This window comes from Ovis aries, chromosome 3 (genome assembly GCF_016772045.2).
Source record: "Ovis aries strain OAR_USU_Benz2616 breed Rambouillet chromosome 3, ARS-UI_Ramb_v3.0, whole genome shotgun sequence".
NCBI classification, from domain to species: domain Eukaryota; kingdom Metazoa; phylum Chordata; class Mammalia; order Artiodactyla; family Bovidae; genus Ovis; species Ovis aries.
The window spans coordinates 44,568,926-44,581,689 of record NC_056056.1 but is presented as its reverse complement, the minus strand read 5'-3'; the positions used below and the strand labels follow the sequence as shown (position 1 = coordinate 44,581,689).

The following is a 12,764-nucleotide window of genomic DNA, read 5'->3' as shown; positions in this document are numbered from 1 at the left end:
TTCCATTATGGCTACTACTGACACTTGATTATTCTTGCGATTACCATCACCTTTTCATCCATGTACGTAAACATGCTTCATATTAGCTAAATACAGAAATGGAAAATGAAAAAGTCCAGATTGCTTATGACAAATGAGAAAGCAATTCAATTTTTGTCTATTTATGTTCAATACTATCACTTTTAAAAATAAATGTTTCAAGCATATGTACATTTGAATTTCTAACCTGTACTTTGGTCAAAGACCAAATACTTCCTAAATGAAAAATACTGATGATATTCATAGCTACAGACTTACAAATTTAAACCTATCATAAAAATGAATATTTTTACATTTTTGTTGTTTAACTTTTTACTGAAACACAACAAATAAATAGAATAGCACATACACCTGAAGTGTAATAGTCATTCAATTTTCACAAATTGAACAGACATGTCTAACCAGTACCCAGAGCAAGAAGTAGAACATCATCAGCCCCCAGAAATCTCCCTCATGCTCCTCTCACAATTTTAACCCCAAGGATAACCACTATCCTGACTTTTAACGTCACAGATTTGTTTTGCCTATTCCCTCAATTTATGCAAATAGACTCACATTATATACTACATTGTGTCTGGCTTCTTTTGATCAACATTATGTTTATGAGATTCATTCACATTGGTGTATTGAGTTTGTTCATTCTCTCTAATACAGTATTCCATTGTGTGACCATATTACTGCTTATTCATTCTACTGTTGCTGAGCACTTAGATCATTTACATTTTGAGGCCATTAGAAAAAGTGCTGCTATACACAAGCTTATATGTCATTTGCTATATATACATAGGCATTTCTGTTAAGTGTATACCTAGCCAGGCTTCAGCAATACGTGAACCATGAACTTCCAGATGTTCAAGCTGGTTTTAGAAAAGGCAGAGGAACCAGAGATCAAATTGCCAACATCCACTGGGTCATGGAAAAAGCAAGAGAGTTCCAGAAAAACATCTATTTCTGCTTTATTGACTATGCCAAAGTCTTTGACTGTGTGGATCGCAATCAACTGTGGAAAATTCTGAAAGAGATGGGAATACCAGACCACCTAACCTGCCTCTTGAGAAACCTATATGCAGGTCAGGAAGCAACAGTTAGAACTGGACATGGAACAACAGACTGGTTCCAAATGGGAAAAGGATGATATTAAGGCTGTATATTGTCACCCTGCTTATTTAACTTCTATGCAGAGTACATCATGAGAAATGCTGGGCTGGAAGAAGCACAAGCTGGAATCAAGATTGCCAGGAGAAATATCAATCATCTCAGATATGCAGATGACACCACCCTTATGGCAGAAAGTGAAGAGGAACTGAAAAGCCTCTTGAAAGTGAAAGAGGAGAGCGGAAAAGTTGGCTTAAAGTTCAACATTCAGAAAACGAAGATCATGGCATCTGGTCCCATCACTTCATGGGAAGTAGATGGGGAAACAGTGGAAACAGTGTCAGACTTTTTTTTTGCGGTGGGGGGCTCCAAAATCACTGGAGATGGTGACTGCAGCCATGAAATTAAAAGACGCTTACTCCTTGGAAGGAAAGTTATGACCAACCTAGATAGCATATTCAAAAGCAGAGACATTGCTTTGCCAACAAAGGTCCGTCTAGTCAAGGCTATGGTTTTTCCTGTGGTCATGTATGGATGTGAGAGTTGGACTTTGAAGAAAGCTGAGCATTGAAGAATTGATGCGTTTGAACTGTGGTGTTGGAGAATACTCTTGAGAGTCCCTTGGACTGCAAGGAGATCCAACCAGTCCATTCTGAAGATCAGCCCTGGAATTTCTTTGGAAGGAATGATGCTGAAGCTGAAACTCCAGTACTTTGGCCACCTCATGCGAAGAGTTGACTCATTGGAAAAGACTCTGATGCTGGGAGGGACTAGGGGCAGGAGGAGAAGGGGATGACAGAGGATGAGATGGCTGGATGGTATCACTGACTCGATGGACGTGAGTCTGAGTGAACTCCGGGAGATGGTGATGGACAGGGAGGCCTGGTGTGCTGCGATTCATGGGGTTGCAAAGAGTCAGACACAACTGAGCGACTGAACTGAACTGAACTGAGGAGTAGAATGGCTGGGTCATATGGTATGTGTATGGTCAGCTTTAGGAGATATTGCTGGTTTTCCAAAGTGGTTGTACAAATTCATACTCCCTCTAGGAAGTGTATGAGAGTTCCAGTTTCTCTACATTCTCACCAGCACTTTGGATTTCACTGACACTTTAAAAAAAGGTTTGCTTGGATTTAAGACAATGGTGTCTCCATTTGATTTTCACACATCTTAAGTTTACTGTATAATTTCTATCACTTTCAAGAAATTGAGACATGAATCTGTATTTAATAAATGAATGGGTTTCACAACCAATTTGTAAATCGATACCTTAAATTAGTGAATTCGCTACCTAAGTTAATTTTTTTCCTGCCAAGCTGTAATCTAAAGGTATAACCAACAGTACTTTGCATTTGTTGACTGGGTGCTGTTGTTTGTAGTAACTCTTCCTGCGAGTGATGCTCTTTTAGAACCACAATTTTAGTAATGCAGTAAGAAGTTCAAGACATCACTCTACAACCTCAGTGATTTCTGGATAATATCTGCCGACAGGGAAGAATGTTGGTAGTTTCTGGCCAAAGGTTGACTCTAATGATCTATAACAAAGTTTCTAATATCATGCAGCTCCTCTCATTCTGCTGTAAGTCTCCCTCAAAAACACTGAGATAAAGCACAAATAAAAGATATTTTTTGCGTCACTATCAAGGACCAGTCTCAGGTTCCTGGGACTTTCTTTTTTTTCCAAGGCTGGTTTTCTCCCCAGAATCTCTGGTAGCCAAGTGTTATAATACAGTAAATGTTTTATTAATTGTTCAATTGAGCAGGAATTAGCCTTAGCAAAATCAAGATATTATGTATTTCCCATGCTTAGTGTTGATTTCTTTCCTTTGCTTGTTTATTTCTTTCCTTTGACTTCTAGTGATTTCTGACTTTGATACTTTGCATCTTAAATTTTGTTGGTTTACCTGGTAACTACAATATTTACACCTTTCTTCTCTTACTATTTTACAGCTTAACAATGTAACTTCTCATTCCATATTTGTCACTTTTAACCAGCAGCTGGATAAGCAGAAAATCATTGATTTGGATGATTTTATTTTTTAAAAGTATAAAAGCGTCAATTTTTTTAAAAAAGATATGTACTCATTTTTAAAAAATTCAAGCAATTTAGGAAAGTATAACAAGTAAAGCAAAAGTTTGCCTCCTCTTATCACTCAGAAATTAACCATTGCTAAACATTCAGTGAATATTATTCCAGACATCTCTCTATGCCTATCTACAGATAGAAGGTTAGACAAACAGAAAGATAAAAAGATGTTATTACAATTGGATCACACAACAGTTAGTGGTTATTAAAAAATCACCAGTTAAATTTAACATAAGAAATGCAAACTGAATGATATGAAATAGCTGAATTTCATATAAAATTTTTATCACATTTCAGTCATAATTTAGACATTGGGCTAGTCTCAGTCCTGATAGCTAACTCTTGGCAAAGCCTAGAGGAATTTCTTGATTGCATATCCAGCAATACTAGTCGCCTCAATCTCTGATAGTTCATCTTATCATAATGTGTGTTTTTGTCAATAACTTGTTATTTTCTGTAAAAAGATAAAATAGAAAGAAAGAAAGGAAGGAAGAAAAGAAGGAAGGAAGGTCAGTTTCTATTTCAACATCTGTATTTCAGTTTGTCATTTTAGTGGCCCCCTTAATTAAAGGGCCATGTAAATTGCAGATGATGCTTTCTGAGCATTATAGGGTGAACTAGTTTTTTTCTGTTGTTGTTGTTAAGCTGACCTTCCTACTTCATTCTGGAATAGGTCCAAAGGACCATTATGGTGTGGTCACATCAGAGCTTATGATAACCTGCCTGATCTATATCCTCTTACTGTGGAAGGAGTTTGCATTAAAAGTCTAGTCTTGTTCAATCTGTTTTATGCAGCCTGTTATTGCTATGAAGCTTCTTTTTTTATCTGCAAAATTCTAGTGAGATTATCTTTAGATCATGAGCACAAAACCCTAGAGCAGTGGTAACTAACAAAAAAGACCCATACAAAATGACATAAAAATGTTGATGGATTGTGTATTTATGCTCTGCACAATGACACAACCATGAACTTACAGAATATCTGTGTAATGTACCAAGCAGCACCAGGGAAACTCTATACTCAGTCCTTAAATTAAGCACATAGAGCACAGTGTTATAAATTGCATCTCATAAACTAGACTGTAAAGAATCTCAGAAGGCTATAATTGAACATGAACTGTATATTCATTAAGAAAGACCAGCATGATCCAGACAAATGCAAGGAAAAGGACTAACACATCTTGAGCTTCTATTTTTATGCCAGATAAGCTGTTTATAGGTTGTCCTTTGCATTCTCAAACAACCCTGTGGAATCAGTATGGTTTGTATTTTCATGTTACAGACAAGTAAACAGGGCTTTGAAGGAGCTGATGTAATGAACCAGAATCTGAATCTAGATCTGTCCAACATTAGGACTTTCATCCTGAGCTGTTCTGTCTTCCTGCAAACTGTTATCTCAAAAAAAAAAATTCAGACTATACATCAAATGAAGCTTGGTGCAAGGATGATATGGGCAGTCAATGTATGACTCCACTACTTGATCATTCCTCAGAGCATCAGACCCACTACTCCAGTAAGGTCATCTATGTTCTCTCAGAGTCACACCTAACATTAAATGGATTTGGGTACTGCCTGTGCCTGCCACCTGATGCTGCCAAGGGAAATGGAAGAACAGCTGCTGGAAAGACTTACTAATTCCTTTGAATAGTTTGTGACACTATCTAAACTTTAGATTCTAAAGGGCTTTGTAGATACTGCAATTTAAGAGGAAAATATATCAAGATATATCTGGAAACAAGAGAATGAGAGTGTTTTTGAAAATTTTTTGTTAGTAGTATGTAGACTTCTCAGATAATGTATATGAAATTTAACTCCAAGTTATGACTACTTGTGTGACAGTTTTGGCATTAAGAGATGGAATTCTATTTGAAAGGTCATGTGCACATTTGAGCAACCTGATATCAAGTGATCTTATTAGAGAGATTACATCGTAGACCTTGTGATATTAAAAGCATTTTTTAAAAGTCATGAGCTGCTTAAAGGTAAAAACTGATTGTCTATGTGGTATATTTGTCTTAACAAATTTAATACCATGGAAAACTAAGTTTAAAAATGCATTCACTGTTTTATCACTCTTTGTGACTTAAAAAGCTCTCTAAAAATACTTGAGTAGAAAACTCATACCTCCTAAGAAACAGAGGGTATTCTCAATTAAAGTGTAATAGACCACTTGACAGCAGGGACAACTTCTGTACATAATGTTCTAAAGAAAAAAATATCAGTGATTTCCCTAACCTAAAGTCATATGTTCCATATGTATGAATGGTGGTGTGGGATGGAGGAAAGAGGGTGTTAATTCTTATTTTGTTTTATAACTGGAGAAACTGAGAGAAGTGTTGGAAGTTATCATAGTGTTCACGGATTCATACACTTTTATCTGTATTCACATTCTTTCTAAGCAGAACAACTCTACTTTGGTTCGGATCAAGGAGGCCATGCCTTCCTCCTTGTTTCTAATCTGCTCTAATTCGAAAGCTGCAATAGCCATGCAACACTTTCCTCTGGCTCCCTGGCTTTGTTTTATGCCTGTGGTTGGGAATGGCACTTCACTTGTTTTTTGGTTTTAATTTACTAAAATTACTTATTGAGATAAGACTTACAACACATTTATATCAAAACTTTTATATGTAAACTTTTGATATAAAATAACTTTTATATATAAAAGAATTACCTTTATATCAAAGTAACTGAGTACCATTCTATGAATGATTATGTTCTTCCACTGATAACACTTTTCAGACATCTCTCATGTTGAAATAAACAAATGATACAGACTAAGGCACACAGGATTCAGATTCACCTTGGAAATTTGTTCTCATACACTGAAGAAAATTATTACGCTTCAAATTGCTTTAAAAAAAAGTAAAAGAACCAAAGGAAAAGAAAACAGTTAATATTCTAAAGAGAAATGAACTCACCATCACATTTTTCTAAGTATAGTTCTTCCAGTTTAGTCCCTTTGAGAACTCTTCTGTATGATTCTCCCCTTTTGGCTTCACAGCCTGCACAACCCAGAGAAAAACCTCTGATTATAGAAACTTTCCATGTGGTGAAATTTTAGGTTCCCCTTTCCCCTACCCACCCCCACCTTCTGCACAAATAGTTTCACCATCTGTCTATAACACAGCCTGAAATTCCACCCATTAAATATATTTCTTCAGATTACATATGCACCCATTTATTTTAAAAATCATAATCACTTCAACATTCCCATCAACCAAATACAGCTATTTATATTGTTTTAACTATCTCTGATATTTCCAGTGCTTCTGCAGATATTTTTAATCATACAGACAGTGGGTGAATGCATGTTTAGTTCTGCTTGCTCATTTGATGTTGTTTAGAATATCCATATGCCAATACCAAGCACATATTTATCACATTAATTTTAACTGTCCGTGCCTTCTCCTTTGATAATTTACAATGTATAAGGAATTTGAATTGTCTTAAGTTTTGTTTTCATAAACATTTCTGCCTTAAATGTTATTGTACACATTGGCTTGATTCTGACTTTTTGAGATTATTTTCTTAAATAATCTTAAATTTTCAAAAGTAGAAATCCTGGGTCAAAGAATGGCAATATTTTAGTATCTCATTTCATTCTTCTAACGTGGTTAAACCTACTCCACTGAAAGATCATATTGATTTGTAACGCTATCAGCAACATTTGAGTACCAGTCTCTGTATACTGTTTAGTTCAGTTCAGTTCAGTCGCTCAGTCGTGTCCAACACTTTACGACCCCATGACCCACAGCACACCAGGCCTCCCTGTCCATCACCAACTCCCGGAGCCTACCCAAACTCATGTCCATTGAGTCGGCAATGCCATCCAACCATCTCATCCTCTGTTGTCCCCTTCTCCTCCTACCCTCAATCTTTCCCAGCATCAGGGTCTTTTTTTTTTTTTTTTTAACTTTACAATACTGTATTGGTTTTGCCATACATCAACATGGATCCGCCACGGGTGTACATAAGTTCCCACTCCTGAACGCCCCACCCACATCCCTCCCCATGCCATCCCTCCAGGTTATCCCAGTGCACCAGCCCCAAGCATCCTGTATCCTGCATCAAGCCTAGACTTGCGATTAGTTTCTTATATGATATTATACATGTTTCAATGCCATTCTCCCAAATTATCCCGCCCTCTTCCTCTCCCACAGAGTCAAAAAGTCTGTTCTGTACATCTGCGTCTCTTTTGCTGTCTCGCATACAGGGTTATCATTACCATCTTTCTAAATTCCATATATATGTGTTAGTATACTGTATTGGTGTTTTTCTTTCTGCCACAAAAAAATAAAACTACAGGCCAATATCACTGATGAACATAGATGCAAAAATCCTTAACAAAATTCTAGCAATCAGAATCCAACAACACATTAAAAAGATCATACACCATGACCAAGTGGGCTTTATCCCAAGGATGTAAGGATTCTTCAATATCTGCAAATCAATCAATGTAATTCACCACATTAACAAATTGAAAAATAAAAGCCACATGATTATCTCAATAGATGCAAAGAAAGCCTTTGACAGAATTCAACATCCATTTATGATAAAAACTCTCCAGAAAGCAGGAATAGAAGGAACATACCTCAACATAATAAAAGCTATATATGACAAACCCACAGCAAACATTATCCTCAATGGTGAAAAATTGAAAGCATTTCTCCTAAAGTCAGGAACAAGACAAGGGTGCCCACTTTCACCGCTACTATTCAACATAGTTCTGGAAGTTTTGGCCACAGCAATCAGAGCAGAAAAAGAAATAAAAGGAATCCAAATTGGAAAAGAAGAAGTAAAACTCTCACTGTTTGCAGATGACATGATCCTCTACCTAGAAAACCCTAAAGGCTCCACCAGAAAATTACTAGAGCTAATCAATGAATATAGTAAAGTTGCAGGATATAAAATCAACACACAGAAATCCCTTGCATTCCTATACACTAACAATGAGAAAGTAGAAAAAGAAATTAAGGAAACAATCCCATTCACCATTGCAACGAAAAGAATAAAATACTTAGGAATATATTTACCTAAAGAAACTAAAGACCTATATATAGAAAACTATAAAACACTGGTGAAAGAAATCAAAGAGGACACTAATAGATGGAGAAATATACCATGTGCATGGACTGGAAGAATCAATATAGTGAAAATGAGTATACTACCCTAAGCAATCCACAGATTCAATGCAATCCCTATCAAGCTACCAGTGGTATTTTTCACAGGGTCTTTTATAGTTAAAAAATATACACATAGTATATATATGTGCATAGCTATAACTCATAATTGTTAATTTTACTTTTTTATTAAACAAGGTGATGATTTTTCAGTTATTGTTCTAGTATAGTTCTTTCATCTGGAAAGTCTGGAGTCTGGATATTGATTTTACGGTTCTGCATTAAGATCATACAGCAAGAAAGTGACTGAATTAAGATTTGAATTTAGATTTATCTGAGCAGCAGCAGCAGACCTCAAATTACTCCACCATAATGAGAGGAGACTGGGCTGGAAGGTTGTGGGGGAGCAGGCCACAAATATAGGAATGTTTTTCGTATATTTTATAAATTAAAAAATTTTAATACTATATTAGCTTCATTGCTAAACATAGTATTCATACTGAATAGTATATATGTAATTATAAACTGAACTCTTGATAGGAAATAGAATATTGTTAATATTTTAGAAGCTCTGTGTGGGTTCTGTACTCTCTTCTAGAAGTAAACTACAAAACCTACTCTCCCACTTCTGCGATTTTTTTTTCCTTTGCTTTTCTTTATAATTTTACCCTTTATGTATGCCTCCCTAAATTACACATTGACTGGGTTTTATCTGTTTCCAGACATCATGTAAATGGAATTATACTGTCTGTATTCTTCCTGACTCAATATCATGTTTATAAGATTAATTTATATTGATACATATAGCTATAATTTATTGAGTTTTATTTCTGTATAGTTGCAATAGTTTTATATGCTGTATAACAAATTGCCACAAATTTAGTGACTTAAGACATCATTTATTATCTCAGTTTCCACAGGGTCAAGAGTCCAGGTGTGACTTAACTTGGTCCTTTCCTTGGAGTCTTACAGGTAGTAATCAAAGTGTCAGCCAGGCTACATTCTCATCTGAAGGCTTAACTGGGGAAGGATCAACTTTCATTCAGATTTTTGACATAAAGCATTTTCTTGCACCAATCATGGAGTGATATTCCTTCACCTTGCCATACAAAAGAATCTAGTCAAGAGAGGAACATCCCATGATTTTTGTCATGTTTTCTCAGAAGCAAGTCATATATTCTGCCTGCATTCAAGTAGAGATTATGTACAGTATAACAGTAGGGGTAGAGATTGTGGGGGCCAACTTAGAATTCTGCTAACCACAACAGTAATGTAGTATTTATTGTATGTGTAAGCCATAATTTATTCATCTAATCTATCACTGATGGACATTTAGACTGTTTCTAGTTTGGGGGTTGTGATGGTTAATTTTTTGTGTTAACTTGGCTGGGTCACTGTGCCCAGATTTTTAGATGTTTTTGTGTGGGTGTTTTTGGATGATATTTAAATTCAAATTGTTGAACTTTGAGCAAGGCAGATTGCCCTCCATAATGTGAGTAGATCTCATTCAATCAGCTGAAAGCCTGAATGGAACAAAAGACTGACCTTCCCTGAGCAAGAGAGAAATCTGCCAGCAGACTGCACTTTATCTGCAACATTGACTCTTTCTGGTTCACCAGCAGATTGTCTTTGGACTCAAACTGTAGCTATTTCCTGAGTCTCCAGTATGCTGGCTCCCCCATCAAATTTGGACTTGCCAAGCTTCCAGAATGGCATGAGCCAATTTCTTAAAATACCTGTGTGACTGTGTGCATCACAATAAACTGTGGACAATTCTGAAAGAGATGGGAATACCAGACCACCTAACTTGCCTCTTGAGAAATCTGTATGCAGGTCAGGAAGCAGCAGTTAGAACTGGACATGGAACAACAGACTGGTTCCAAATAGGAAAAGGAGGACGTCAAGGCTGTATATTGTCACCCTGCTTATTTAATTTATATGCAGAGTACATCATGAGAAACGCTGGACTGGAAGAAGCACAAGCTGGAATCCAGATTGCCAGGAGAAATATCAATCATCTCAGATATGCAGATGACACCACCCTTATGGCAGAAAGTGAAGAGGAGCTAAAAGCCTCTTGATGAAAGTGAAAAAGGAGAGTGAAAAAGTTGGTTTAAAGCTCAACATTCAGAAAACGAAGATCATGGCATCCGGTCCCATCACTTCATGGGAAATGGATGGGGAAACAGTGGAAACAGTGTCAGACTTTATGTTTTTGAGGCTGCAAAATCACTGCAGATGGTGACTGCAGCCATGAAATTAAAAGACGCTTACTCCTTGGAAGAAAAGTTATGACCAACCTAGATAGTATATTCAAAAGAAGAGACATTACTTTGCCGACTAAGGTCCATCTAGTCAAGGCTATGGTTTTTCCTATGATCATGTATGGATGTGAGAGTTGGACTGTGAAGAAGGCTGAGTGCTGAAGAATTGATGCTTTTGAACTGTTGTGTTGGAGAAGACTCTTGAGAGTCCCTTGGACTGCAAGGAGATCCAACCAGTCCATTCTGAAGGAGATCAGCCCTGGGATTTCTTTGGAAGGAATGATGCTAAAGCTGAAGCTCCAGTACTTTGGCCACCTCATGTGAAGAGTGAGTTGACTCATTGGAAGAAACTCTGATGCTAGGAGGGATTGGGGGCAGGAGGAGAAGGGGACGACCGAGGATGAGATGGCTGGATGGCATCACAGATTCGATGGACGGGAGTCTGAGTGAACTCCGGGAGATGGTGATGAACAGGGAGGCCTGGCGTGCTGTGATTCATGGGGTCTCAAAGAGTCAGACACGACTGAGCAACTGAACTGAACTGAACTGTGTATGTATACACAGATATACACACATAGAGATCTGATTAATTCTGTTGCTCTGAAGGATCTTGCCTAATACAAGGGCTATAATTAACAATTATTCCATGAATGTTCTCTGTACAGCTCCTGATGAACATGAGGAAGAATTACTGGGTATATACTAGAAGTGGAATTCTTAGGCTGTAATGTGTGCCTCTATTCACCTTTATAAGGTAATGTCAAGCTATTTTTAAAAGTTTTTATGCTCATTTATACTCTTACCAGCACAGCTGCTGCTGCTGCTAAGTCACTTCAGTCGTGTCTGACTCTGTCCTGGGATTCTCCAGGCAAGAACACTGGAGTGGGTTGCCATTTCCTTCTCCAATGCATGAAAGTGAAAAGTGAAAGTGAAAGTGAAGTCGTGTCCGACTCCTAGTGACCCCATGGACTGCAGCCTACCAGGTTCCTCTGTCCATGGGATTTTCCAGGCAAGAGTACTGGAGTGGGTTGCCATTGCCTGAGTTCCTAGTAATACAAGTGCTCAAATTTTTGTCAATATGACTGTGTGTGTATGTTAGTTGTTCAGTCAACCTGATTCTTTGCAACCCCATGGACTTCAGCCCACCATGCTCCTCTACCCATGGAATTTTCCAGGCAAGAGTACTGGAGTGGATAGCCTTTTCCTTCTCCAGGAGATCTTCTGGACCCAGGGATTGAACCCAGGTCTCCTGCACTGCAGGCAGATTTTTTACCCACTGAGCTATCAGGGAAGCCCTTATGGCTCAGCTGATAAAGAATCTGCCTGTAATGCGGGAGACCTAGGTTTGATCCCTGGGTTGGTATTAAATGCTATCTCATTATGGTTGCATTTTCTTCATAAGCGATTAGTTTGAACATGTTTTCATGTGTTGATGGACCATTTAAGTTTCTTCTTTTGTAAAAAATTTGGTCAAGTCTCTTGGTTTTTATCCACTAAGTATTTTGCCATTTTCTTATTGATCTGTAACAGCTCTTATATAGTCTAAGTATTAGATCTCAGCAATATGCTATAAATATCTTACAGTTCTTTCCTTGTCTATGATGTCTCTTGATGATCAGAAATCCTTAATTTTAATGTAGTTTACATATCACCTTTTTCTCTGTGTTTAGCATTTTATGCTTCAAGAAATCCTTCTATACTCTGATGTCTTGAAAATGTTTTCCTACATTATCTTTCAAAAGATTTAATTTTGCCTCTGACTCATTGTTCTTTATTTCTCTCAGGAATTTATTTTGAAGAGTTAGATATTATTAAGAGACACTGGAAGGATGTACTGCCTCAGGACACTACGTGGTTAGGACACACAAAGAGGTATCAGAATGGATGAAAGATATGCTTAAAGCTACAAAAGATAGAAAGACACTAAAATAAATGTCTATTATCTCACAGTTTTGCCTAGGTTTAGTTATACAACTGTAATTAGAATAATCTATGGCAATTCATGGGGTCGCAAAGAGTTGGACACGACTGAGCGACTGAACTGACTGATGATATAATTGAGTACTGAAAGTGTTAGTTCTTCAGTCGTGTCTGATTTTTTGCAACCCTATGGACTGTAGCCCACCAGGTTCCTCTGTCCATGGAATTCTCTAGGCAAGA

At 37.2% G+C, this 12,764-nt stretch overlaps 1 protein-coding gene across 3 annotated transcripts in view; it reads right to left on the bottom strand.

The window, feature by feature from the left end:
* Positions 1–12,764, bottom strand: part of WDPCP (WD repeat containing planar cell polarity effector) — a 727,433-nt gene that overhangs the window by 581,760 nt on the left and 132,909 nt on the right. For all 3 annotated transcript variants that reach the window (XM_060412062.1, XM_060412070.1, XM_060412069.1), the window contains exon 2: positions 6,139–6,222. The gene's annotated coding sequence lies outside the window, so the exon portion shown is untranslated. The remainder of the gene's footprint in view (positions 1–6,138; positions 6,223–12,764) is intronic.